The sequence below is a fragment of the Leptosomus discolor genome, chromosome Z, assembly GCF_034619465.1.
Source record: "Leptosomus discolor isolate bLepDis1 chromosome Z, bLepDis1.hap2, whole genome shotgun sequence".
Lineage (NCBI taxonomy): Eukaryota > Metazoa > Chordata > Aves > Leptosomiformes > Leptosomidae > Leptosomus > Leptosomus discolor.
In genome coordinates, this window is record NC_141419.1 from 66,597,911 (window position 1) to 66,622,992 (window position 25,082).

The window sequence follows — 25,082 nt, forward strand, 5'->3', positions numbered from 1 at the left end:
CCATGGGTCAACATCAACATGTGTGAACAGATGAGGGGCGGACAAACTTGTATTTGGGTTTCCTGCTGCCACTATGGTGAGTGTAGTCTGTGCCCGCCCTTCCTCCTGATGGTCTCCAGCCTCGCTTTCCTGTTCTGCTCTGCTTCTGCAGTGTCTTTCTGCCCCATACATGATCCACAAATGTTTACGGGTGGGGTTGTGGCCACAGGTGATGGTGGTGTGACTACATATAATGAAAGTTACCTTTGGGGTTCAGCAGAAGGCTGCAGGCACATCTCCTTTTGCTGTTAACTTGTTGTGCCTCTGCTTCCAGCTCCTTGCGTAGGGATGAATAGCTTTCAGATGAGCTTTTCATCCTTTTTGGGTAATCTTCAAAGTGTTTTACCCTGCACAAGTCACTCTTCCTTTTATGTAGGTGTGCATATGCATTTGACTTATTGATATATCTGCAATTCTTTTCAGAGAAAAATGAAATATAAACTTACTAATGCTAAAAATAAATTTGATGGCATTTGTAGGCAAAGGAGTTAGCATTTTTCTTCTGACTTAATCTGATTACAGGATTGATACTGAGGTGTGCTGTAGATGCTAACATTTTTCTATGTCTTTCTTAGTTGAGTAGTGTGTCTTGCTTGCCTGGCAATATTAAACCCTCCGTTTTGTTATTTCATTTACATTCTGCTTGTGTTAAGTCAAACTGAGGTCACAGCAGGTAAAATATAAGGAAATGAAGTCCATACGGTAAAATTTTAGCTCTTTTATTGATGGTTGTTAATGCACATTGCTAATAAAAAGCAAACAGGTTAAAGTAATTCCAGTGAAGTGAATGGATCAAATGGTATATGTGTCAAAATACATGGAATTCAAACCAGAAGTTCTTTATTTAAGAAATCAGTGAATGTATAAAGCTGACAGAGGAACCTTTCATGCTTTACTATTTGTTTCTTCATTAATTAACCTCTGGAGAAGGAAAGCCTGCTGGAAATTCCTGGTGGAATGTGCAATATTATTTCAAATGCCTCAAACCTCCAGTGATGTCCTAATCTGACCAACCAGCCTTTTAAAAAAAATTTGTTTTTTTTTAAAGCCCATATGAAAAGTATCTTTCTTGCTGTAAGCATGGAAATGAAGCAAACCTTCCAACCAGACCAGCTACTTACCAGTGTAGCCTCTTCCAAGTTGACTCCAAGCTTGGCCATGTTAATGGCCTCTGGACTAGGCAAGTGGAGATAAGATGGCCTGCAAGGGAAAGAAATAACTTGTAATCGGTGTTCACTGTCTCTTCAGGATCCACCAGTCTTAGTGCTTCCTTAGGCTTGCAATTTTTTCAGGAACGTAGACTGAGAGTTTATTAGTGAAGAGTTTTAAGGTTAACTGGGTAGTTCACAGAAAGGAGCTAGAGTTTTAAAGGTATTCTTTGAACACCTGATTCGTGGGGAAACCTGTTGTGCCTTGAGGTGACCAGCTAGCAAAGTATGAAAAGATAAACAATTATAATTTTATTAAGGCATTACATGAACTGTTGCTGGAGACAATGAGACTGGCAGTTAAATGTAGGTGTTTGAGCAATAGTCTAATAAATTGCATTTCATATTTGTAATTGTAGATGGCAACACTTTGAACTAGCTGAAATTGTTTGGAGTTGGATTTTCGTATACTTCCTTCATCTCCATTACTCTGTCCTCTTGTTCTTCCAAACATACAGAGCAACTGTATTGAAGTTAAGATGAAATGAACCATGTTATTTTTCTGCACAAGGTTAAAGCACTCTGCTAGAAAAGAGGTGGCCATTCTCTGGTATCCTTATACAATAAGATAATGTCAGAACTAATTAATATCATTTAATGTATTGCCTCTACTAAAGTCTCACTTGATGGTACTGTAGAAAGCCTGAGGTTTAAGAGCAGAGCAGAGTAAAGGATATGTATACCTATAAGCAGAAAAATGAATGTTAAATGTTCCGGCAGCACATGTGGTTACTTGCTGAATGCCAAAGCTATCTTTCGTCTGTGTGGTTAAATGAGACTTTTTGTAAACTTTGTGGGAATTCAAGTATTTGAGACACATCTGAGGAGTCCTACGGCCTTCTGCCAGCGTCAACACTTGACAGACTGTGAAATCAAGCAGTTTTGACACTTGGCTCCCAGACATGGGCTGTAGTTGCTGTTGCATCACTGTCCTCTTCGTATGACAGTCCTAAGGACCATGTATCGTAATAGTGCTCAGTCTCTGTAAACGGATGTGGAAATTTGACTGATGGTAGGAGATATATAAGACAGAAATAAGACCTTTTTCAAGGAAATGGGAAGAGGAGGACTCAAGAAAGTGAATGCACAGGAATGAGGCTCTGTGAGAAAGCTCAAGGGAAAGACTGGTTTAGCAAACATTTTTAATTTTACATCATGATGTCTTTTTACTGGACTTCTGTTGTCAACACTCCCATGCTAATGGTGTTTGTTTTTGCTGTTTGTGCAGTGTCTGTCAGGGAGATATGGTCCAGAACAGGGCTCCTGTAGTTTGAGTGACACAATTTGAGAGAGTGGATAATGTCTGTCTGCTGTGTGTGATGAGTGTGTATTTCTGCATGAAAATCTGAGCCTGCGTGCTTTGGACAGTGTAATAACTAGATTAGGAGAGATACAGCCATTTTTAAGGGAAGGAGAGAATAGTTCAATGTTGGAAAGATTTGAAAAATGCCATGCTGAAGAGCCTCATAATTTAATAAAGTGTATTTAGTCTTAGTAAATAGTCTACTATCTCAAGTCCATCTGCCCTCCAAGTTTACAGCTATGGTACGCTTTTGAGTGCTTGCAGTGTCTGCCATTGTCCAGAGCCCTTTCTTACAGCAAATGTTCAGGGAATGGACTGAATTCCACTAACTGGAGCCATAGAAAGAGGTTCAGGCGATCTGGTTTTACTATTGTGGGACATATGCAAGCTGCTTGTGACTGTGCTCTTTGACAGAGGAAGTCTATAGAAATTGATTGGAGCCTTAAATTTTTCATCCAAAGATAAATGTCTTCCAGTGTAACAGTAGACCTGTAACAGGTCTGGTGTGTAATAGGTTTGGTGCTGTAAAGCCGTTTTTTCTTAGTAGCCTAGAGAATGCTCTCTGTTCACATGGAGTTGGCATATTTTCTTCTGCATATTTAGTGACATGTTGCATTAGATACCTGTAAGTTGATATTAGCAGTAGAGGCTTAGGATAGAACTCCTGCCTCTGTAGCTTTGAGCATTGTTTTTCTGATATCTGCCCCTGTAATTCTGTCCATGTATTTTCCAGCTGCCTGGCAGTGCTATAAGCTCCTGCCCCACTGCAGTGAGGGCAGCTCAGGTGGCAGCCAGCCTGGCTCAGAGCATCACCAGCTCAGACCTCTGGTTACAGGGGTTGGCTGGTGCTGTGTTGGTGCAGTAGCAGCACCTGAACTGCCAACCTAGGAGAGAGTGCAGAACTGAACTACCCTGGGCAGGCACTCCTGAGGGTGGTGGGTACCTGAAAGTACGAATTTTACTAGGAATAAAAAGATGGCACTGAACTTATTGGCCTCTTTCGCATTAGGACAAAATGGTTCTATGCTCTCATATAACTTAAGGTTTTAAGTCACCTTGACTGTCTAAAATGCAGCTAGCTTTTTCTTGAAACTACAGCAGTTAAGTGTGATGGCAAATGCTTCACATTCACAGCTGGTCCTCGCAGTACAGGCAGACATAAATGGGATGCTGCCTACAGCCTGTTGTACCGGGCTCAGCTTTCTCAGGGGCTGACTATGGCCAGCAAAGTGTCAGTTAGGAGTTTTTTGTGCAAGAGGGGCTCGGCTTTTGTTTGTGTGTTCTCAACTGTTACAGCACGGCTCTGTTAAATGTTTTTCAGTGTGCTAATACTGAGGATGTGGGGATGGGCTGGGGTGGAGGAGGCAGGAAGGTGTGAGGAGGGAATATGCAGAATTTGCAGAATTTCTTAACAGTGGACTGGAGCACTGCCTTGCCTTGTGGCACACAGCTGAGATTGCCAAATGTCATTTAGCTAAAGTTTGATTCAAATACTCAAAAAATTTTGTTCCAGAATTTTACAGTATTCTCTCATGTATCTCTTTTCCCTCAATCTTGACTTCACAAAATATTTTCTGTTACTGTAAGAGGATTTTGTTCTCTCTGTCCTCTGTTACGTTCTGTGTATTGAGCTTCCCTGTTGTGATGCCAAAACAGCCTTCCTTCTCATTGCTTATATCTCACTTTCCATGGGAAAAAGCCTCTGGTGGCAGGAAACTAAGGGGGATTGACCTTGGGAAATATAAGCTTCTATTCCTTTCTTTTCCTTCTTCAGTATAAGAAGTCTTTTGGTATGTTTGTGGCAAACGTGTTATTAAAGAGTCTGCCTGCTAGAAGCAGTCATGTGCCACTGCAGATAGTCATATATCTGAGTGCAAATGAATGACCAGGAAGCCTCAAATGCTGGTATAGGTTTTGCAGTGGTTTTTTTTCCAGCCTTGTTTTTTTTTAAGATAACAAAAACTGTCTGGGGAATTATTATCCCTGAATAACTTAGAATTCTGCTTTGTAAAGTGTTCCATAAATTTGCATTCAGAAATTAAAACAAATATTACTTTTTCTTGCATGATCTTTGATTAAATACAATAGAAGTTTCAAGTTTAGCTTAATTTAAAGATACAATCCATGGGTACATGGGCTCGTTTGAAAACTGTTGCAAATTAGACCTGTAAAACACCTCTAATGTCATCCCAAGTATAAACATACTAATGGGAGACATCTGGTAAGCTCTGTGTTGATGTGGATTATCTCTGTGACCCTGGGACCTCCAAAATCCTTGCCGTGGTTGTGAGAGGGTTAACACTGAACTTCAGGAACATTTACACAACCAGTACTTGTTCTTCAAATTCTCAGTGTAAACTGAGCATATGTTATGTGAACCTGAAGTTTTGAATCTCTTTCCTGACGCTTTTAGTAAGGTCATAGTTCCAGTGGGTCCTGTGTACCTGGGCTGGTTGCTAGTTTCAGTAATTATACTGGAGCTTCAGAAGTGGTGGTACTATTCCTAAAAACTCACTCAAATCCAGAAGGCTGAAATGCTTTTATGTTGTCTACTAATGCTAAGTCAGACTCTTTAAATGCTGCCCTGTTGACTGTAGGCACATGGAGCGCCTTGGGTTGTGTTGGCAGCCCTGTGGTCAGCAGCTGAGAGAGCTCCAAGTATTTGAGCAACTGGAGTGGCTGAATTAGATCAGGGCACATCAGAAAGGTTTTGCAATCCATAACAAACCCTCAAACATCCACCAGTTCTAGCTACTGCTATGCTTGTTCTTCTGTGATGGTGGTACACAGGACAAATATTCAAGACAAAGATGAGGGTGGATGTAAGTGCAATATGTCAGGTGACTGAAGCTGTTAGTCTTTCAATTTATGAATAGTCCCTGGTAAACAGACTTATTTTTGAGAAATATGTGGAATGAGAGTATGTAGGAAGTTGCTGGTAGAATGTGACTTTATTTCTATTGAATCAATTGTGGGAAGAGTTTAGACAATTGTTGCATCATACTGGGTGCCAGAATAAGTGTGTTCTCGTGTTTGTTCAAAATTAGGTGTGGCAATTTAAGCTTTAGGACTACTCACTACTCCACGCAGTATCTCATACACACTCTTCCTTTAGTGTTTTTTCTGTGAAGGTATATCTATAATGAGGGAACTTGATGTGTTAACACATATGCCTTGTATGTATTGACTGTTGGCTGACAGGATGGCAACATCTGAAATGGAGAGCTTTTAGGCTAGTTACACTGGCATTTTTATTAGTTCTTGTCAGTAGTCCAGACATACTCTTAACATTCCCTCTTTGAGGGAGTATTTGAAATTTTTCCTCTTAAATACAAATCAAAAGTCACAAAACTGATGAATCGAATTGTAAGATTAATATTAGATGCCTTTTTTTCCTGTATAGCTTCTGTGTAGTGAGCATGTGCTTCATTCCATGGTATTTGGATCTTTTCAGCTAAAACATTTTGTATCTGCTTGGCCTTACCAGTGGGCTGAAGGTCTTCAGGTGAAGCCCAGCCCCTCTTACTCTGCCCTACAACATCACAGAATCACAGAATGTTAGGGGTTGGAAGGGACCTCAAGAGGTCTAGTCCAACCCCCCTACTAGAGCAGGACCACCTAGAGTAGGTCACACAGGAACTAGTCCAGGCAGGTTTTGAATGTCTCCAGAGAAGGAGCCTCTACAACCTCTCTGGGCAGCCTCTTCCAGTGCTCTGTCACCCTCACAGTGAAAAACTTTTTCCTTATGTTGATGTGGAACCTCCCATGCTTCAGCTTGCACCCGTTGCCCCTTGTCCTGTCATTGGCCATCACTGAGAAGAGCTCTGCTCCATTCTCCTCACACTTGCCCTTTACGCATTTACAAACATCGATGAGGTCACCCCTCAGTCTCCTCTTCTCCAAGCTAAAGAGACCCAGCTCCCTCAGCCTTTCATCAGAAGGGAGATGTTCCACCCCCTTCATCATCTCTGTGGCTCTGTGCTGGACTCTTTTAAGCAGTTCCGTGTCTTTCTTGAACTGAGGGGCCCAGAACTGGACACACTATTCCAGATGGGGTCTCACCAGGGCAGAGTAGAAGGGGAGGAGAACCTCTCTCGACCTATTGACCACATCCCATCTAATACACCCCAGCATGCCGTTTGCCACCTTGGCCACAAGGGCACCTTGCTGACTCATGGTCATCCTGCTGTCCACCAGGACCACCTTTATTGCAGCACTCTCTTCCCTTATGAGTTAAGAACTATCAAGAAGTTACTAATACAGCAGAAAAATGTTTATTCTTTTATCAATCTTCCCAGTCTTGTGACCAATACTTGCCCTGTTAGGCAGAAAGACTGAGCTTTCTGTCTTCAAACTAAGCTTGTTTGTGTGTCAAACTTGGTGTGGCTGGATTGATGGATGCACTCACAGGGTGTTTGTCTGAAATTGTGGAAAGCTACATGCAGGACTTTAGTCAAAGACTGAAGCCTTTGCCAAAATATATTACAGTAGACTAGACTTTTAAGGACCCAAGTCTTCAAACTAGTTTCCTGTGCAGCTCAGTCCTGGGGCCACCTCTATCCTGCAGGTTATCATTGCTGTTTCTAAAAGTGTCTGTAACCGCTTATTTGTTGTGATAGCTCTGTTGCTTTGAAGCCACTATGTGCTGAAGGGGGAAAGCATTTAATCAGTCTTATCAGAAGCTGATGTTGCAAGAGACTCCTCCCAGCGTAAGTACTGTAGGTGTTGGCACTCCCTGTGCTCTGCCTTTGCAGTGGTTAGATATTCAGCCCAGGAACAGCTGCTTTGGCCCTGCAGGAAAGATGCCCGATCTCCTACCTGTGAGCTGCTGGTACAGTACCTCTTCTAGAAAGGATCTGGGTTTTCCACTTTTCAGTGCCTTTTTGTTCTTGTTACTTGTTCTTGCCACTTGCCCTTTTCCCTCATTATTAGAGCATTTCCTGAGCAGTGCGGTCCCACCATATCTGTCAGTGCCTTCATCCACCCTCTGAATCAATCTTTGCAAATAATTTTAATGAGGGATTTGAGGCTGGCCAGGGCTGCTCAGTCTGGGGTGTTCTTGTTGAGGATGGAAGGGACCTGTGGATGTGTAGATCCAGGACTAGATTGTAAAGCATTAGTGTTATTCAGCTGAATTCCTAGACTGATACTTGTCAAATGGGTTGTGTGGTTTTCTTACTCTTACTTTCAGGTAAGCTGCCTTTTTTTCTGCTTTGCTTATGACTGTGGTGAGTTGTGTCTGGAGGGCAGGAGTAAATGGTTTTTTAACGAGCTAAGAGGAGCAGGGCTTGGGAGCTGTGTTGTGGGGGATGAAGGCTTGATCTGGTATTGTCTGTCCGATCCTACCTGACAGGGTCTTAGCCCCAGCTGGGCTCCTCTGATGGCACTTGTCTTCATCTGTGAGGCCCTCGTAGCTGAGGGAAAGCTATGGTGTTTGAAAAGTGTCCCTTGAGCTCAATGTCAAAAGTAATAGTGACATATTAAATTTCAGTGTGGCAGCTCATCAATACTGCTCCCTCACTCTCAGGAGCCAGGACCCCTCCCCAGCAGAGGAGCTGTGTCAGGGAGTGGGAGCAACCTGTCCTGGATGTGCTGACAGTGGCATGGGCAAGAGCAGCAGTAGAGCATGGCCAGGCTGAATGTTTGCCTCCAAACTAATGTTTTGGTTCATAGCAAGTGGTGACCCGATTACCGTATCTGAGAGCTCATTTTAGTGAGTCATGCTTATTGCAGCTACCAGACTTAAGAGGGACTTGGAGTAAGACGTATTTGTTTTATTGGTATATGAAAACTCTGGGTGATTAGAAAGAGCCATCTCAAAAGCAAAGGAAGATGAGAGGTATCGGTTCTTGTGGTGATTAAAACTGAAACTACAAAGCTTAAAGCAACTATATGATACGTTAACAAATGTGTGGTAGCATCAGTCCAGAACATGGGTGAGTAGTGTCATTTCTTTTCTGTCCTCAGTAAATTCATGTGGGATCATTTCTGTGTTTCTGGGGTTTTTTAAGTACAGTTTTCAATGTATACATGTACTTGTAAAGCCCAGCTTCTTGCTTTATTATAGTCCCTTTTGCTTGAGTTGCCTGTAACAGCTACTGTGTTCACCCACTACATGAGGCAGCTGCATCAGGGAAACACTGAAAACTTGCTCATGGCGTGTGCAATCTGTGTCGCAGTCTACAAAGCATGTCACAGTGCATTTGAGGAGGAGAGTGGCTTGTGTTTTGTGTTTTTGTTTTTTTTTTTTTTCAACTGAGGATGCATCTTTGTGTTCTCAGCTAACCAGCTCATGGGCTGCTGAAGAAAGCTGCTGGCCCGGCCCTGTGTTTATGTCCCCTCCCTTATGCCTGCATCAGTGTGACTGCAGATGTGCACAGCTCAGTTCAGGGATCTGATCCTTCTAGAAATGGGTCTCTTCATAGCTGTCACTCTTCGGCAAGGGTTGCCCCTTGTTCTGGTTTGCTGGTGCAGCCACAGGATTGCTGGCTCTGACACGAGAAGTGATGGGAGTACGTGCCTGAGAAACACAAGAGAGGGTAGGGCCAGCTCTTTTGGCAGCTGCTAGCACAAATAGGCTGTCATTTTGGTAACTGGTTTATGCTGAAGTCTGTTTCCAAAAGCCTCATACGCTGTGGTTGAAAATCAGCCAGAAGTCAGCATTACTGTATGGTCCTTCAGATTCATTGATAGACACATTTGCAAGAATTGTAGATTTGCTCACAGACGCCCTCTGTACCCTACAAAGAGAGTGAGACTAGTCATTGGGTAGTAGTTCTTAATAATCGGGGTTGTTTGCATCTGGAGATGTGCACAGAGTCATCCTTAATAGGTCAGGAGGGTGCTTTTGTGGGAGGTGATGTGGTTGCAGCAGTAAGTAGGGGTGTGAATACCACAGCTTGTTCATTTGATTACAGCCCTTATCACCCACATCAGTGGGAGGCATCTCAGTCTGTTGCAGTCTTACAGGTTCCTGAAGCTGCAGCTGGTTCCCAAGATGCCCTTGAGATATATTTGCACTGCGTTGTTGTCCTCAACTCAACTGCTGAGGCTATGCTTAGCACACTGCTTGCTTTGAGATTTCACATGAAGATCCTCAAACTCCTCTGAGGATGTGTAAGCTGAAGGATGTGTAAGCTGAAACTCTACTGGCTCCAGCTTCAGCCCCATGCATCTGAGTGCTCCATCCTGCCCCCAAACCAGGCAATGGACGAAGAGCAATACATGCTTGGTTTTGCACAAGTGAAAATCGAGGAACTCACTGTACAGAAAATAGCAACTTCTTAGTGATCTAAGTATCTTTGTGTAACATGCTGTAAAAGGCTTCTTTTGAGGAGGAGGGGCAATTATTTTAATTTCTCTTCTGCAGTAATTTGCCTAGGTTCTCGGTGAAATCGGTCTAAGAATCACCCCTGACTCGTGTGTAACTTGATATGGGTTTCTGTTTGCAGCTATTGTGGACGATGAAAGGCTTTCAGCGGAGGAAATGGATGAGAGGAGGCGTCAGAACATTGCTTATGAGTATCTGTGCCACTTAGAAGAAGCAAAAAGGTAAGTAAATGAAAACACACTTATACCTGGCCTTTAAATACAGAAATTCAGGCCTGTTGTGTTCTTGAGCATTGTAACTTTTAATTCAACTTCTTGAATTACTTGGATTAACTTAACGTTAGGATTTTATGGTATTCTATTTTATTTACAGTATGGGAAACTAATGCCTGATGTCAAAAGCCTAATTTAAAGAAGGATTTATGTGCCCTCGTGGCCAAGGCGGCCAATGGCATCCTGGGGTGTATGGGAACGGGTGTGGTCAGTAGATGGAGAGAGGTTCTCCTCCCCCTCTGCTCTGCCCTGGTGAGACCCCATCTGGAATAGTGTGTCCAGTTCTGGGCCCCTCAGTTCAAGAAGGACACGGAACTGCTTGAAAGAGTCCAGCACAGAGCCACAGAGATGATGAAAGGGGTGGAACATCTCCCTTCTGATGAAAGGCTGAGGGAGCTGGGTCTCTTTAGCTTGGAGAAGAGGAGACTGAGGGGTGACCTCATCGATGTTTGTAAATGCGTAAAGGGCAAGTGTGAGGAGAATGGAGCTGGGCTCTTCTTGGTCATGGCCAATGACAGGACAAGGGGCAACAGGTGCAAGCTGGAGCATGGGAGGTTCCACATTAACATAAAGAAAAAGTTTTTCACTGTGAGGGTGACAGAGCACTGGAAGAGGCTGCCCAGAGAGGTTGTGGAGGCTCCTTCTCTGGAGACATTCAAAACCTGCCTGGACTTGTTCCTGTGTGACCTGCTCTAGGTGGTCCTGCTCTGGTAGGGGGGTTGGACTAGATGATCTTTCGAGGTCCCTTCCAACCCCTACCATTCTGTGATTTAGAAATAATCAAGACAATCTCCTCAGAGTTACTGTGGTGACTATCTTCAATGAAAGTAGGGGCTGGGTACTAAAACCTAAGGCTGTGGTTTGACAAGAAGCTGAGTCAGACTTGTGTGACTAGGGAAAATCTTTCGTTCCTGGCTGCACAGTCATGCTTCTTGGTACTAGCGCTTGTGGAGCAACTCAGGTTGCTAAGATGGCAGAAAATCACCTGGGCTCTCACTGGGTCAATGATCCATATCATCTTGGTGTTTCAGCGGTAAGCACAGGCAGGACAATAAGATGATCTGAACTCTGCTTTTCCTTTAGTTTCTCTAAACCATTGGTCATCTCAAATCAACAGCCTGTGATGAAGTACTGATATGCAAGTGCACAGAGATTTCATCACCTTTGTGCAAACGTACCATGCTATGCGCACTTCATTCTCAGAACAAATATTCAACAATATTTTCATAATTACTGAGCAAGGAAACAAGGTGCAATATCCTTGTGCTTTTGGAGTAGCTTTGAAGTGCTGCTATTTTGTATAAAAGCATATTTTTTATATTCAGTCTGGTCAGAATTTTTCAAAGATGCATATTGTACTCAATTTATTGCCCTGGGCACCACTGGTAACTGTCTTGCTTCTGCTCCGCATTTGTTGATGATGGTGTTCTTAGTCCTAAGTTAGTCGGATAACTTTCCTGGGAATTCCTGTAGAGAAATGGAAACTTAAATTCTGATGATTACTAGTGCAAGACGGAAAACCTCAGTGCAATTACAAACCGTAGGATCTTTAGAATGGTGTAACCCAGCATACTTTAGTCAGGAATCAACTGTAAAACAGGGCCCTGGGCTTTGTTTCTGCACTGTTCCCCTTGCCATCACTGCATGGCACTGATGATTACCCATTTAGCAATCATGGAGCATCTTGTCCTAGGGGTGTTGTTATAAAAATCAGCCATTCTTACTCCCTCTTCAATATGCTGTCCCATTTGCCTTAGCAAACTTTGCCTCCTTTACTCTTTCTTCCTCTTTACACTGCAGAGTGGTTCCCTGTTCACATATTTAAGGTAGCAAGGGTCTTAACTGCTGTCAGAGAGTCCTGTCCTGCTCCACGCACTCCTGTAGCCTCGGTCATGCAGTTGCAAGAGATTGCCCTTGGTCAGCTGAGTCAGCCCGCTATGCTGGCAGGAAATTTGCAGCTCTTTTGCTGAGTTAGTTTTTTAGTGGTTTAGAGAGCTGACTGGCCTGATCGTGGGGTCAGAGGAGAATTGATGCTGGCAAGAGGAAGGGGATGGCGTGTAGCTGCACACTTGAGAGAGGGGAGGGAGCAGGTCTCTACCTCACTTGCTGAGAGGCTGGATGAGCTCCACCATCTCAGGAAACCTCAGTGAGTTAAGCCTTGATTTTACTCAAGGTTTCTCCTTGGTTTGTTGCAGCTTGCTTACCTGTTGGCTTCTAGCAAGATAGGAAGAACAATGAGTCTCCAAATCCAACGTTTCTTTTCTATTACTGTTATTACTAATTTATCTCCCTGGCTTTTTCATCCTTCCCGGAGCTACTTATCACTTTGAACTCAAGTCCTGTAGTTTGTTTGGAGCATATGCCTTGATATTTCATAAGGAAATGTGAAGTTATTTTTAAAATTAGTGACTTAAATTAGCACCTGCTATGAGTAACCTGCTCTTCTTCCTTGTATTTATTTTCATACGGGTTCATGCCACTAGCAGTTTTCTAGAAGAAACAATCCTTTAGCTCTGCCAGCAGATGATGGGACTTTGTAGCCAGAACAGTCACTCCCAGGGCTGTTAAGTACCTGGAAACATTTCTGGATCTCCATTGGCAAAATTGGAATTTACTGGTGATGTTCATGGCCAGTGCTTGCTACTGCATGAGGTGGGTATGAGTACTGTGGTGTAAGAAGCCTGCTGCTTCCCCTGTCAAGGGGTTGGGTTGTCACAGGTGGAGCTGATGTGACAGCCCAAAGATGCTGGATGTCTGCCTCCAATGCCTCAGCACACCAACACCAGTGCTTGTTTGGGAGGAAAGGGTGGTGATGGTGAGGGTGCTGAAGGCTCTGGGAGAGCTCTGGTGTGGACAAAGCTGCTGTGGAGGAAAAGAGGGTGAGGAAAAATTCTCAAGTCACAGAGGACTGTTGGGATAATTCAGTTGCACCATGAGACAGACTCTTACTAATGTGAAAACAACCGAGCAATGAACATGTACCAAAAAAACTTGTAGAAACAAGTACAAGCGCCTGTGTCTCATAGCTCTGTAGCCCCTAGCCCTGCTTCCTCAGGAGGACAGTAATGCTGTCCAGGGGGGTCGGGTCAGTGGCGGGGACAGGCTGAGATGTCAAAGGTGCACAGATATGTTCTCTCCAGCCCTAACCTGGCAATGAGAAAATCTTCCCAGCAACATGAGAAAATGCTGTATCTCTTCTTACTGCACAGTTATCACCCTGTCTGTGTACTTGATTAAGGGTGAAACTTGTTGACTTACAGTCTCTGTCCTGTACTTGCATGGTTATAGCATTTTCTTTGCCACAACAGAGCCTGAACAAAACTGGGGACTCCGGAAGGCAAGATAGCAGCCTCAGAGGAAGCAACAGGGTCATAATTCAAACCACGGTGAAACAAGACCAGCACAAGCTTGGGAGGCTTGGGTGTAGGGCACAGGCTACCTCAACAGCACATGGTGGGTCCTGCCCTTCAGCCATGCTGGGGGTGCAGTTTCACAGGAGGTGCCAGCTGACAGAGGCTTTTGCTGCTGCTGAATGGAGGGGTGCCAGCTGGCTGCTCCAACTCCCCAGTGCTAGAACAGCCCCCATGGGACGCACAGGGCCCTTTCCTCAGCTGTGTGCTTATGGCAGTGGGGCTGGGTTGAAGGAGGCAGGCTGGTGTATTTGGCCCCAGGTGTGGCAGCTGGTTGTGAAACTACCCAGAGCTGCAACTGCTGCCTGCTTGCTCCTAGCAGCGCCCTCCTGGGCAAAATCTGGGAGTGGGAACCACCTCTCTGATGTATTTGATTTCAGTTTACAGTTATAAGCTTGTTTTGCTTCTATAAAATCTGAATGCACGGAGAGGATTTTTTAGTATTCGGGACACTAAGGACACCAATGACAATAAATAGACTGAAATGGTAAAGCAAGGTGAATTTTTCCGTTCAGCTGGCAGCTACTGAAATGACAGCAAATACTGTTTCAGCTAATAGGCACTGTGCAAACACAGTGTGGTTTGGCCCATGTTGAAGAGTAATAAATAGTGAAATAAGTGATAAATAGCCAAAGATTGGGGCAGAACGTGGCTGGGGCACTACTATGGCAGGAGGGTTTTTTTCTCACAGTATTTGTAATCAAAATATTATTTTAAAGCAGCTATGCATTTTGAAATGCCAGAGTTAATTAAATGGGTGAAGAATGTGTACTTTCAGCTGCTTTTCCAACCACTGTTTGCACACTTACTTCCTGTAGCCCAGCTTCAATAAAAACTTTCTAAGTTCAACATGGAAGAAGAATCCTGTTGCTGGTAGCTGATGCTTCTGCAAATACCTTCTGTGCTAGGCACAGTATCTGTTATATGGATACAGAGTAGGAAATTGCTTTTTAAACACAATGAGCAGGCTTGTAGTATCTGCAGAGGTCACTAATGTTTGAATAGGGTGTTATATTTGATATTGGAGGAAAAAACCATTTCATTCTCTTAGATTGCTGGCCCCTTTCTCTCTAAAATGACGCATCTGAGAAATGAAGTTTTTGGTTGCTCATATATGTCACTTGATTTGTACTTTTGTCTTTAAGGAAAGTTTATTGCATGTTTTAAAATGAGAGAAAAATGGATAATATCCAGTATCGTTGAACTCCTCAGAAAAGTAAAATACAGAATAAGCAATTAGGAGTAAGGATTTTTGTGCCTCAAGCAATGTAGCTATGGGTGCCTCTAACAGAAACTCTCCAGGTATTACAACAATATATTTCCAGTATTGCTTGGGAAATTTTTCTGTTGAATAACAAAGGCTTAAGGTGGGCACGAACAGCTACGTCACAAGCCCTAATGTCTTATTGGATTAGGTAAAATTTACCCAAACATCTTTCTTTCCAAAGATTATCTCTGTAATACCCAGAACATTAGATTCTGCCTTGAGTTTGGTGTTGCTTGTCTTTTTGCAGATGTACAATTACTGTGCTGTAAATCACAATACAGATTTGAGGGGTTTTAAACCGTGATTGAAGCTTTGGCATGTAACACAAATCAAGTTTACAGTAAATCTGTTGTGGCTGGCTAGATTTACAATCATCCATAATTAAGCAGATTCTATTTCTCTTGGCTTCTTGGAAATTATACCACCCTATGCTAGGCTTGAAATTGAACCACAGGAGGCCTCATTTTACCAGCTTTGTGTGTCTCTGCATGAAATGGAATACACTTTGTTTCACAAAGTATATGCTACAATTTCATAAACAGAACTGCCAGAATTTGTCTTTATTTCTTTTTACTTTTCTTACTCAGCTATTCAATAGGATAGGAACTTGCATGAAACACTGAAGCTTTAGCTTCAATATTAGGATAATGAAGACACAGTGAAGGAAAACTGTCCAGAAAAATTGTTTTGAGAAGTAATTTTTTTATTTTGAAAAGATAAATTCTCGTTCTTTTCCAATTTCTTCACAGTAGAAAATCAAATAGTCAATTTTAGGTTCCAAAACCTGCCTCCTTCATTGTATTGTTCTGTATTAAATTGGTTTGCAACGGCTTGCTTTGTGTTATTGGTCACTGATGAGCTCAAGTTAGAAGCTGCTGTGTAAAAATGTACATGCAGTTTAATATACTTAAAAGGTCAAACCCTGAAGTGCTTAATTGGCTTCAGTTAAAGCTAACGGTTCTGCAGTACCATAGTGCCATAGAAAGCTCCAGTTGCTCCAGTTTTCAGGACTGTGGGACCATGGAGGGTTGCTTTGGAGCCCACCAGTTCCTAGGGGGGTCCTGGGGTCCTATAAAGGCTTCGTACTAGAAGTGAATTCTGCCAGGTTTCATGCTGGTGTTTCTTCATAAGAAAAGTTGTGGCAACTGTGCAGCTCTGGCAGCTCATGAGTGAATTAGTGCTACTCAAATGGACTCAAAGTCTGTTTCTTTCAGACTACAGGAAATCTTTAAATCTTTATGCTTAGAGGAGAATGCATAAAATTGCAATATAGCTGTACAACTAGCTAACTATAAGCAGAAAATGTTAAGATACTTCTTGGTAAACTGTTTTGTATGTGTTTGTCAAAAATCATTCCTCTGGGAGTGGTAATCTACTGATACATTGTAGATGATGAACTTTGGCTCATCTCTCCTCTTTGCCTTAAGCCTAATAAAGCACCAGTGAACATAGCTGGCAGCAACTCTATAAAGGCCAAATGTCTGAAATTAGGGTGCTTCATGAGATTAAATTCTTGGAAGAATCCTACTTAGATGGGATATTCCCATCCCTGAAGTAGCTCAGTCAGCACAGAGATGTTGATCAGCAAGTATATTCCCTGTTTCATATCTTGATCCTCAAGGGTACTTACCTCGCAGACAGACTGCCAGCTTCAGTTGAATAGTTTTTTGTTCCAGATAGTTTGTGTAGATACCCCAGAGTTTTCATATGCAAGCGTCAGTGATATCAGTCAATCCAGTAATTGCTTGGATAGTGATATTTGCATATGAAAAGTCTTAATAGTACGATCTGAAGGAGAGAGAAACCTTTGTGCTAGTTTCTGTACAGGATGCATTGACCTGCTTACTGAGATGTTGAGGTAATCTGTGCACATGTTATGGGTCATTGCTCAGTGTGTATAGTTGCAGAATAATGCTGCTGAGTAATGATGGATGTGAACTTTGTTTTTTGGAGACTAAACCATATGGCACTTATCCCATAGCATGCACTGAATCTAACAGTACAGTCACTTTAGAGGAAGTTCTTTCCCAAAGATTTCCACCTTTAATTTAGGCACCACCCTTTTGTAAAAGGAATTGTGAAAATTTTCTTTTAATAGAAAATTTGAAGCTAGTTCATCCTCTGATGCCCTCATGTTAGTGTGGTTTGTAGGTTCAGTTTCACCAAGAGAGTACATGGCATTTTCATTTCTCCTTCACTTTCCCCCTTGCAACTTGGATTGTCTGTAGTACAACTCAAAAGCCTTTTTGACTTTATACTCCACCCATAAGACTACCTGCTTGTCAGAGCAAACCAATGGCTTCATTCTGCGCCATGAGTAGCTCCTAGCTAATATTAAGTGAAACTTGAGGTGGCCTCGCTAAAGTATCAGTAGTAGCTGAGTCATTATGGTACCATATGGAGAACGCCAAGGAACAGGGAAGCAGGCTATCAGGGGAGGCTGGCGGGGATTCTTGCACATCATTGACGAAAACTCCCACATCTGGAGGGATGGTAAAGGAAAGCTTGAGGCTGAGTTGCACAGGGAGCAACACAGTTGTGGGTATTAAAAGTAGCAGAGGGACTTGAGGTTTGCACCTTGCCTAAGGGATTCATATGAAGCTGCTGTTGGGAAGAACCTGTGACAATAACTGTGGGATGGAAGGGCACTGTGTTATCCTTTGCTTAGTTGAAGGGCTTAAGTGTTGCTCTTAACCTTTGGGTTGGTCCTGCATTGTTTGGACTCTGCTCAGTAAGTCAGGGTGTAGCTCCTATTTTTCTTAAAGCGGCCAAGGCCTTTGTTTCCCTGTGTGCTAATGATGGAATAAATCACGGCATGTGTGCCAGGGCGTGTGTGCTGTATGCCCATGCCACTCGTGCTGGACTGTGGGCTGTGATCGTTGCATGCCACGCTGCTGGTATAGCTGACCAGCAAGTGGTGCATTCTGCCTGGCACATACCCCATTGTGCTATAACTAGCATTCAAAAAGCTTTGTTCTGCAGCCATGTGGCTGTTTGCTTTGGACCAGAGGAGGAAGTTACCTGGGCTGATGGAATTGGCTTTTTAACAGCTCCCTTGCATCAGTGTACTTTTCACATGCTGAGATCCTTCTGTCCCAACTGCTATGTCCTGGAGAACTGTTGATCTTTGGAAGAATTGTTTATTCAGGCTCTTGTAGAAACTGCTATGGGGAGATGTGAATGGCTCTTCATAGATCAGAAGAGGTGGGGCAGCAAGTTTTACCTGGTAGCCTTTATAGCACTACTTTGTGTAGACCTCCGCTGCTGCTGAGGAGCCCACAGGTATGTGCTGGTAGGATCTCGCTGTACTGGAAATAAGAAATTGAGCGTTCACAAGAAACACACTTCTAGACCAGGAAGCTTTTGCTATAGCTTTTTGGATGCTGGAAATCCAAGTCCCTGCAACTTGCTTAGCTACTGCTTTAGGACTGGAGATCCTAAAGGAGATTGGTCGAGTAATTGTTGAGATTTGCAACAGAACAAATATGCCACTGTACCTTCAGTTCTGGATTGGAAAAACAGCCCAGGGAGTGGAGGGATCAACACTTACTGAATATGTAGGTTTGACTTTGCACCTGGCTTTTGCCTCCAGCTACTACAGGCAAGCACTTTGTGGTACAAGGCAGCTGCTGAGGGATGTATGTCTAGATTCCCTTAAAAACCACTTTTGGGGCAAATATCTCAATAGTTCACTGACTGGAAAAGGAGCACTGTGGCAGTTTGTACCTCCTGTCTTTATGTATGGAGTAACGCTAAACTGGCTGTTGATGGTTCTCACTACAGACTATGTGAATCCTGTGTTAGTAGATACAGCTATTGCAAAACCCCCAGTGCTCCCCACCACAGGATGAGTGGCAGTCCTCTGTGAGGGCCTCAGTTGCTGATGGTTAGGACTTGAGAAGATGCATTTTAAAGCAACACATGGTCAGACTTATAACTAAGCTGGTTAAGTAGCAGTGTTATGTGGCTCAGTGGGTGTACTGTATGGTGGTTTTGATTACAGTTGGTCTCAATGTTTCAAGAAAGACGGCTTTCTACTCACCTGTATTTAAATTCAATTAAGGTCTGTTAAGAGGTGTGCTATAGCAGTGTTTCAGAGCTGCTAAGAACACGTATGCACCTTGCAGGAGCTCGGCTATCTGTGAGACTACCTCTTCTTGATGTTTTGGAGTCACTGTCATTTGAAGCTAGTAGTGTGACAGCCTCCCATAATTGCTTTTACTATTTTTGTTGATAGATGTAGAGATAGGCATGTGCAGGCCTCTGTATGGGGCCAAGTAAAACCCTCAAATTCTTTCTACCTCACTCAAGGTAAAGTGGGTTGTGAAAATGGCTCTTGGTTCTTCACCATTTGCTTCTTTTCCAGCTGCCCATGTTTCTTCCAATTGCTTATGCACTTTCTATAGTGCACAGGAAGAGAGATTTCAGGATAATCTCTTCAATCCCAGATTTAACACCAACAAGGGAAAAGGTTCTTTAAGCCAAGTCAAAACTAAGTGATGTATCTGTTTTTCAACTGAGTTCAGGAACTGGCATGCATTCTTGAATTAGTGCAACTTTAACTCAGTTGCATGTGTGAAGGAATATTTTCCTTAAAACCCAAACAAAGACCATTCCTTGCCCAGGTTTTTATTTTGCAGTTCCAAATCACAGGAGGTGGTCAGAGGACCTCTTATGTACCAGTGCATGTGTAAAGGAGAAAAGAATCCATGGAGTTTCCTGTTTCTGTTTGTAAAAAGAGAAATTGTACCTCAAAATGTCCCACATTGTATGTGTTCAGAATTAGCTTTGTGTTAGCTGCAAAGTAAAGAGGTGAGACAGTGGCTATCTGTTTTTGCAGTGACTGTAGGACATGGCCTTGAACACTTAATCTGTTCTACAGTTTCTACGGAATGCTAGCGTGATTCTTGACAACTAAGGCCTGAAATTGTTTTCAGAAGTAGAGACTGAGAACTGTGAAGGGGTTTTGAGCCTGACAAATTTGAGTCTAGGGGAAAGGCTATGAATGAATCCTCTTGAGTGAATGGAGCTGCTCTCAAGCTTGAAGTGCTAGGAAGGATTTTGCATGGCTTCCGATGACTATAAATGCTAGGCACTTCTGGCTTGGAAGGGGAGACCTCCACTAGTTTCAAGTGTAACAACTCTACCAGCTTGAAGGGGAGAGAATCTTGCAGGTTTTTGTTATTTGAGTTGAATTGAGACTTAAACGAGTTGTTATTGTGACATTAAGTATAGAGTTATTCTGGCAGGATGATGACTAACTGCATGCAAAATTTGCCAGATACCCAGAGGACAAACAGCTAGCCTGCCTTCAGATGAGAGCTAATAGATTTGCATATGTAAAGGTGTGCTATAAATGCCTGCGGTGCAGGAGTACCCTACTCACTTTGTGAGGCAGCAGAGATGAGAGCTCAGATTCTAATCCTGGCTCTTACTGCTACCACCTGGGTGGTTAAAGCTTTTGGGTTACTGGTGGTGCATTTGCCCTACAAGAGAAGTGATAAAGCTAGTCTGACAACTTGAGCTCTTCTGCCATCTACAGTGCATTAACTACTTGTAAAACTTGGTTAACATCAAAGCCGACGGGAGCATTATAAAATTTGGTGCAGTAAGAGTGTAAGAGGAGCTCTTGTAATGAGTTAAATTGCCTTAAAACCAATGCTTTTCATTACCTTTATTGTTCTGCTCCCTAGCAGTCTGCCTGTTGTAGGGCCAAAGACGGAATTTGCACATGAAGGCAATAAAAGCTGCAGTGGTTCCTAGAGCCAAGCACCCCTCACTGCACAGGAATTGCCCTGCTATGGCATAGTTACACTCAGGGCACTGGTGTGTTTGTTTCCCAGTGTGGGAAACGGGGAGAAGCAGTGGGAGCAAGGAGAGAAAGGGGAATGCTTTACTGGAGCTGTGCACAAAGTACTCCAGACTGGAGACTTAAAAGTGTGAGGAGTTTGTAGAGGGCCGCTGAATGCAGGGTATGGACCCTGGCTGCTGCTCCTGGGCTGCAAGGTTGGGTGGGTGCATGGAGAATGCTGCTGCATGCCAGCCATGCTTGCCCACAGGGCACCCTGACACTGGTCTTACACGAAAGCATCCAAGCATCAAATGTGTAAGTCTTACTCTGTGGCAGGTGTTTCTCTAAAGCCTAGTTGTTAAACAGGCTGCTCTGAGATGGGTAAATAGCATGATTTACATCAAACATCTATCTACGCTTTCTGCCAAACCTTTTTCTCTGTTAAAGAAACAAAGCAATGAAATGATACGGCATCAGTAGGTGTTAAACCAGAACATCTTCCTTTGCTGACAGCTTCCAAGCTACAGATTGCATCACCTCCCTTGCCATGGCCCAAGCAAAGCAGTGCACTTCACTCAATCGTGTCTGCATTTACGTGATGTACAGACTTGGTCATGTGGGATTTGCTTTGCAGCATGTTTGGGGGAGTGCCAGCCCTTGGTCTCAGCTGCACTCTCTTTGCTGGAACAGAGTTCAATGGGATTTGTGACTGAAGTTGAGTTTTAGGGCTTCCCACTTTTCTGTTGAACTTCTACAGAATAGGGAAGAGTCAACTTGATATACACTCAGTCACGCTTGAGGCACAGTTTTTTTGACTGCTTTCAAAAATAGAATCAAAACTCTTCACTTCTTTGTTGAACATGAGCTGTTGGGAGAGAGGGGGAAAGTGGTTGGTTTGGTTGGTCTTTTTTATAAAGTAGTGATATCACTGAAAGAGCTCTGCGTTTGCAGGTTTTTAATAGCATGCTTTTACAGTATTTTCACATCTGTTCATGTCGTCTTCCCCTTGTTTTCCTCCCTAAGAGCACTGATTTAACCTTGTGATTAGCTTAATACTTGATGTTGGGATGGCTACTGTTCTCTTTTTTTTTTTTTGAGAGAGAGAGCTTATACTTTAGTTGAAGTCTTAATATATGCAAGAATAAAGTGTTGAATGGTATTGTCATATTTCTGTGTTCAGCTTATAAAGCTGGCAGATACTTTCTGTCCCCTTAGGGAGAGACCTTGATCTGTTGCTGCTAAATAAACATGCTTCTGTTGTGATTCCAATTTCAACATTTTCTCCACTTCCTCAAGGTCGGAGTGGTATCACATGGTGGTTAATAGCACATATTGTTTTCCTTGGTGAGAAATAATAACAGAGAACATACTTCAAAACAGGAATTTATTCCAGAAGGTGTTATATACTTGTGGGCTTATGCACTCTTATTATGTTAAGGAGAAACCATAAGCACAGGGAGACTTCTTGATAATTTTTTTAACATCTTATGTCCTTGTAAAAGCTGTTTATTGTCAGAGAAGACTGTAAGTAAGAAAGACAGCATCTGCTTGAGTTTTCAGTGACTGAAACTGGCAAGGACTAACCCATTTGCTGTGGTGGTTACTTGCTGAGATTGCAACAGTATTTTCAATGTCAACAATCATTATTTTGCTTCTTAGGAAAACATGTTAAACATCATTTTCAGACCTTTGTAAAGATGTCTAACAAAAGATTGAACTTGTCCATTGCAGTGCAGGAAAAAAAAGACTAGGAAAGCAGGTGCTACTGGATGATTTAACAAGATTGACCTTTAATAACCTGAGATGCCAAGGAAGAGGCAATAGACTAGAGCTGCTGAATTGAGACCTCCTCTGAAATCTGTAAAGGGCTCCTGATGTACTGAGCGTTCCCTGGAGTCAGCAAAGCTGCTGATGGTGTTTGCCTTGCTTTCTGAGTAAGGCCAAAATCTGTATGTTCACAAAAGATTCTATTTGAATCAAGTTTTTGTTTGGATTCTGTTTTAGTGCAGAAAGAATTGGATCCATCCATCTCTAAGGATTTATCCTTTCTTGCAGCTTGTCATTAGATGTCAAAATGTAGGGTTGAACTCTGCTGCTGCTTCACAGGCTTCCTAAAAATGTTGATACCTACACTGCAGTGCAGAATATTCATCAATGCCTTAGTTTTCATCAAAGTTCAAAGATGAAACATGCATGCAGTGCTTATACTGATGTCAAGATACATGTGTTGCAAAAGAAGCCACTTTCTCAGGGCAGAGTTCACAGGACTCTCCAGTTATTCTGTTTCTGTGCTGTGAACTGGGTGTCACTGGAGGAATCGTATCTTCTGTGAAGATCCTGCTTAGCTAGTACGTTGATAACATGGTTAGATTAATAATTGATGCTGAGTGTGCTGTGGGGCCTTTCATGTAAACCAGGATGTGAATAAGCAGGAGACTGTTACTAAAAATTGTCTCTGCCTGCAGCATACCGAAGGCTTATGGTTCATCAACAGCAAAAAAAGCACAAGAAATCTGTAGAAAGTCTTGTTTTCATCTGAGTCTCTATCTTTCTCTTGCTTACAAGAATGGTAGGGGAGTAGGACTGAGAGAGTGTAGGGACCACTTGGGAGTTTTCAAGGAAAACCAAATTCCTTTTGGCACTACTCCCTCCCCCCCTTCTCTTTTTTTCTGATTGCCCTGCAATTGTTGAAAATAAAACTTGTATGAAAACAGCTTTCTGGCTTTCCAGAAGGCTTTAGGAACAGTACACCAAAATAGCCCTCTTTTTTTTAACCAAGAGAGTGACAGAGTAAGATCAAAAAAACCTTTTGTAAACTAAATACCATGACAGTTTCTTGTGCTTTTGGTAGGCATGAAAACCAGTCCAGTTCTTTGAAGAAAAAAATTTTGAGCTCATGGCTGATGTCTGTGCTAAGAAGTCACTGAAGGAGTGACTTCCTCTTGTTGGCTTTAGGTCTCCTACTTCTCAGTTTCATTTTAAGAGATAGGTGAGCAAAGTTCTTTCCTGGTCACTTTCTTTTTTTTAGCCATTTGTTTCAGGCCAGAGAATTGTGCTGGGATCTGCATCAGTACAATGGGGCAGGCAGCTTGCAGGGGTAGGATGGGTTTGCTTGAGCATCTATAGCAGAAGGGTTTTCTTTCTCCTGCTACAGGAGAGGAACATCTGCTCTTCTTAAGACTGACTGAGCAAGGATTTGGGAAAAGGATGTGCAAATTTGTTAGCTGAACTAGGCGTCCAAATATTTAACATGAGATGTTCAGCTTTTTCAGTACTGCTGTTAAAATAAGCATGTGTCTAGTGTAAAATGGCTATCACCTTGAAGCAGTGAATCCTTTCACATGGCTGCCTACTAGTAAAACTTCTGTCTGGGGAGCATTAGAGCATGCAAGTAAAACAAGAAAACTTCTTTGTTTAGAAGTAGATCTTTGGTAATGTCTGATAAAGCACTTTCTAAAATAACAGTTGTTAGAGCTTTTGCACAATACTGCTTTCATCCACTTCTGACATTTAAACGTTGAAATACTATTGAGTCAGTGTTGCGGAATGTTTTCATGATGACCGTATTACTCCGAGGAGTCTGATCAAGGAGCCAAAAAATTGAATAACCTCAGGCATTTTTTCTCCTGCTGCATCATCTATTGGAAAGTTTCTCTCAAGGCATGCATTCAGAAATTGTGATGAAGTACCCTGACATAGTATGTCCTAGAGAGTGCCTTAATGAGTTAAAAGTGCAGTCCTGACTTAAATAGTAGAGGTCATGTTTTAAAGGTCAAAAGTGCTTGAGCTGATGACAGAAAATGAGCCTTTGTAATTTACTTCTGTTAGCTACATGGGCTTATGGTGCTACAAGTGAACTGCACTGGGTTTTTCTAGAGGTATGATTTCTAACTACAGTCTATTAATTGATGTAAACCTGTCAAGACAGATTAAAGATTTGTTACTTGGTCTGCAGAAGTGGGGTTTTTAACAGTTGGAAATAATAGGTGAAATAGCTTGAGTCCCATAGTGGATTTTCAAGGTTGGAGACTGGAAGAAGTGTTTTCAATTATAAACTTGGCATACCTGCACGGGATCCAGTCAAAGATGGACTCCTGCCACTTTGCTGAGCACAACTGTGTGTGAAACACTCACTAGGTGCTTTGTAGTGAAGCCGACCTGTTATTCCTCTTGCCTTGAGAAAGCGCTGGGATACGTGAGAGGGGACCAATAGCTTTGTTCTGCTTGACTTGTTCGTGTATTCAGCAGACTTGACGGTTTTCCGTGATGTGAATGGTAAAGAAACACCCAAGTCACTAAGGAGCCCATTAATAGTTTTTTTCTAAAACTTAAGAAATGCAATCTCTTATGCTTAATTCTTTACATGTTCATCTCTGTGCCTGCCCTGTTAAAGTCAGCAGCAGCTCTGTTCTGGTGTGGAAGAATTACAGCTGGCAAGTCGTTACCCCTGGCCATGTGTTGG

At 42.7% G+C, this 25,082-nt stretch overlaps 1 protein-coding gene across 4 annotated transcripts in view; it reads left to right on the forward strand.

Annotated features, from left to right (window-relative positions):
* Positions 1-10,059: 10,059 nt before the first annotated feature.
* Positions 10,060-25,082, forward strand: part of IQGAP2 (IQ motif containing GTPase activating protein 2) — a 106,752-nt gene continuing 91,729 nt past the window's right edge. For all 4 annotated transcript variants that reach the window (XM_086478989.1, XM_086478990.1, XM_086478991.1 and 1 more), the window contains exon 1: positions 10,060-10,101. The gene's annotated coding sequence lies outside the window, so the exon portion shown is untranslated. The remainder of the gene's footprint in view (positions 10,102-25,082) is intronic.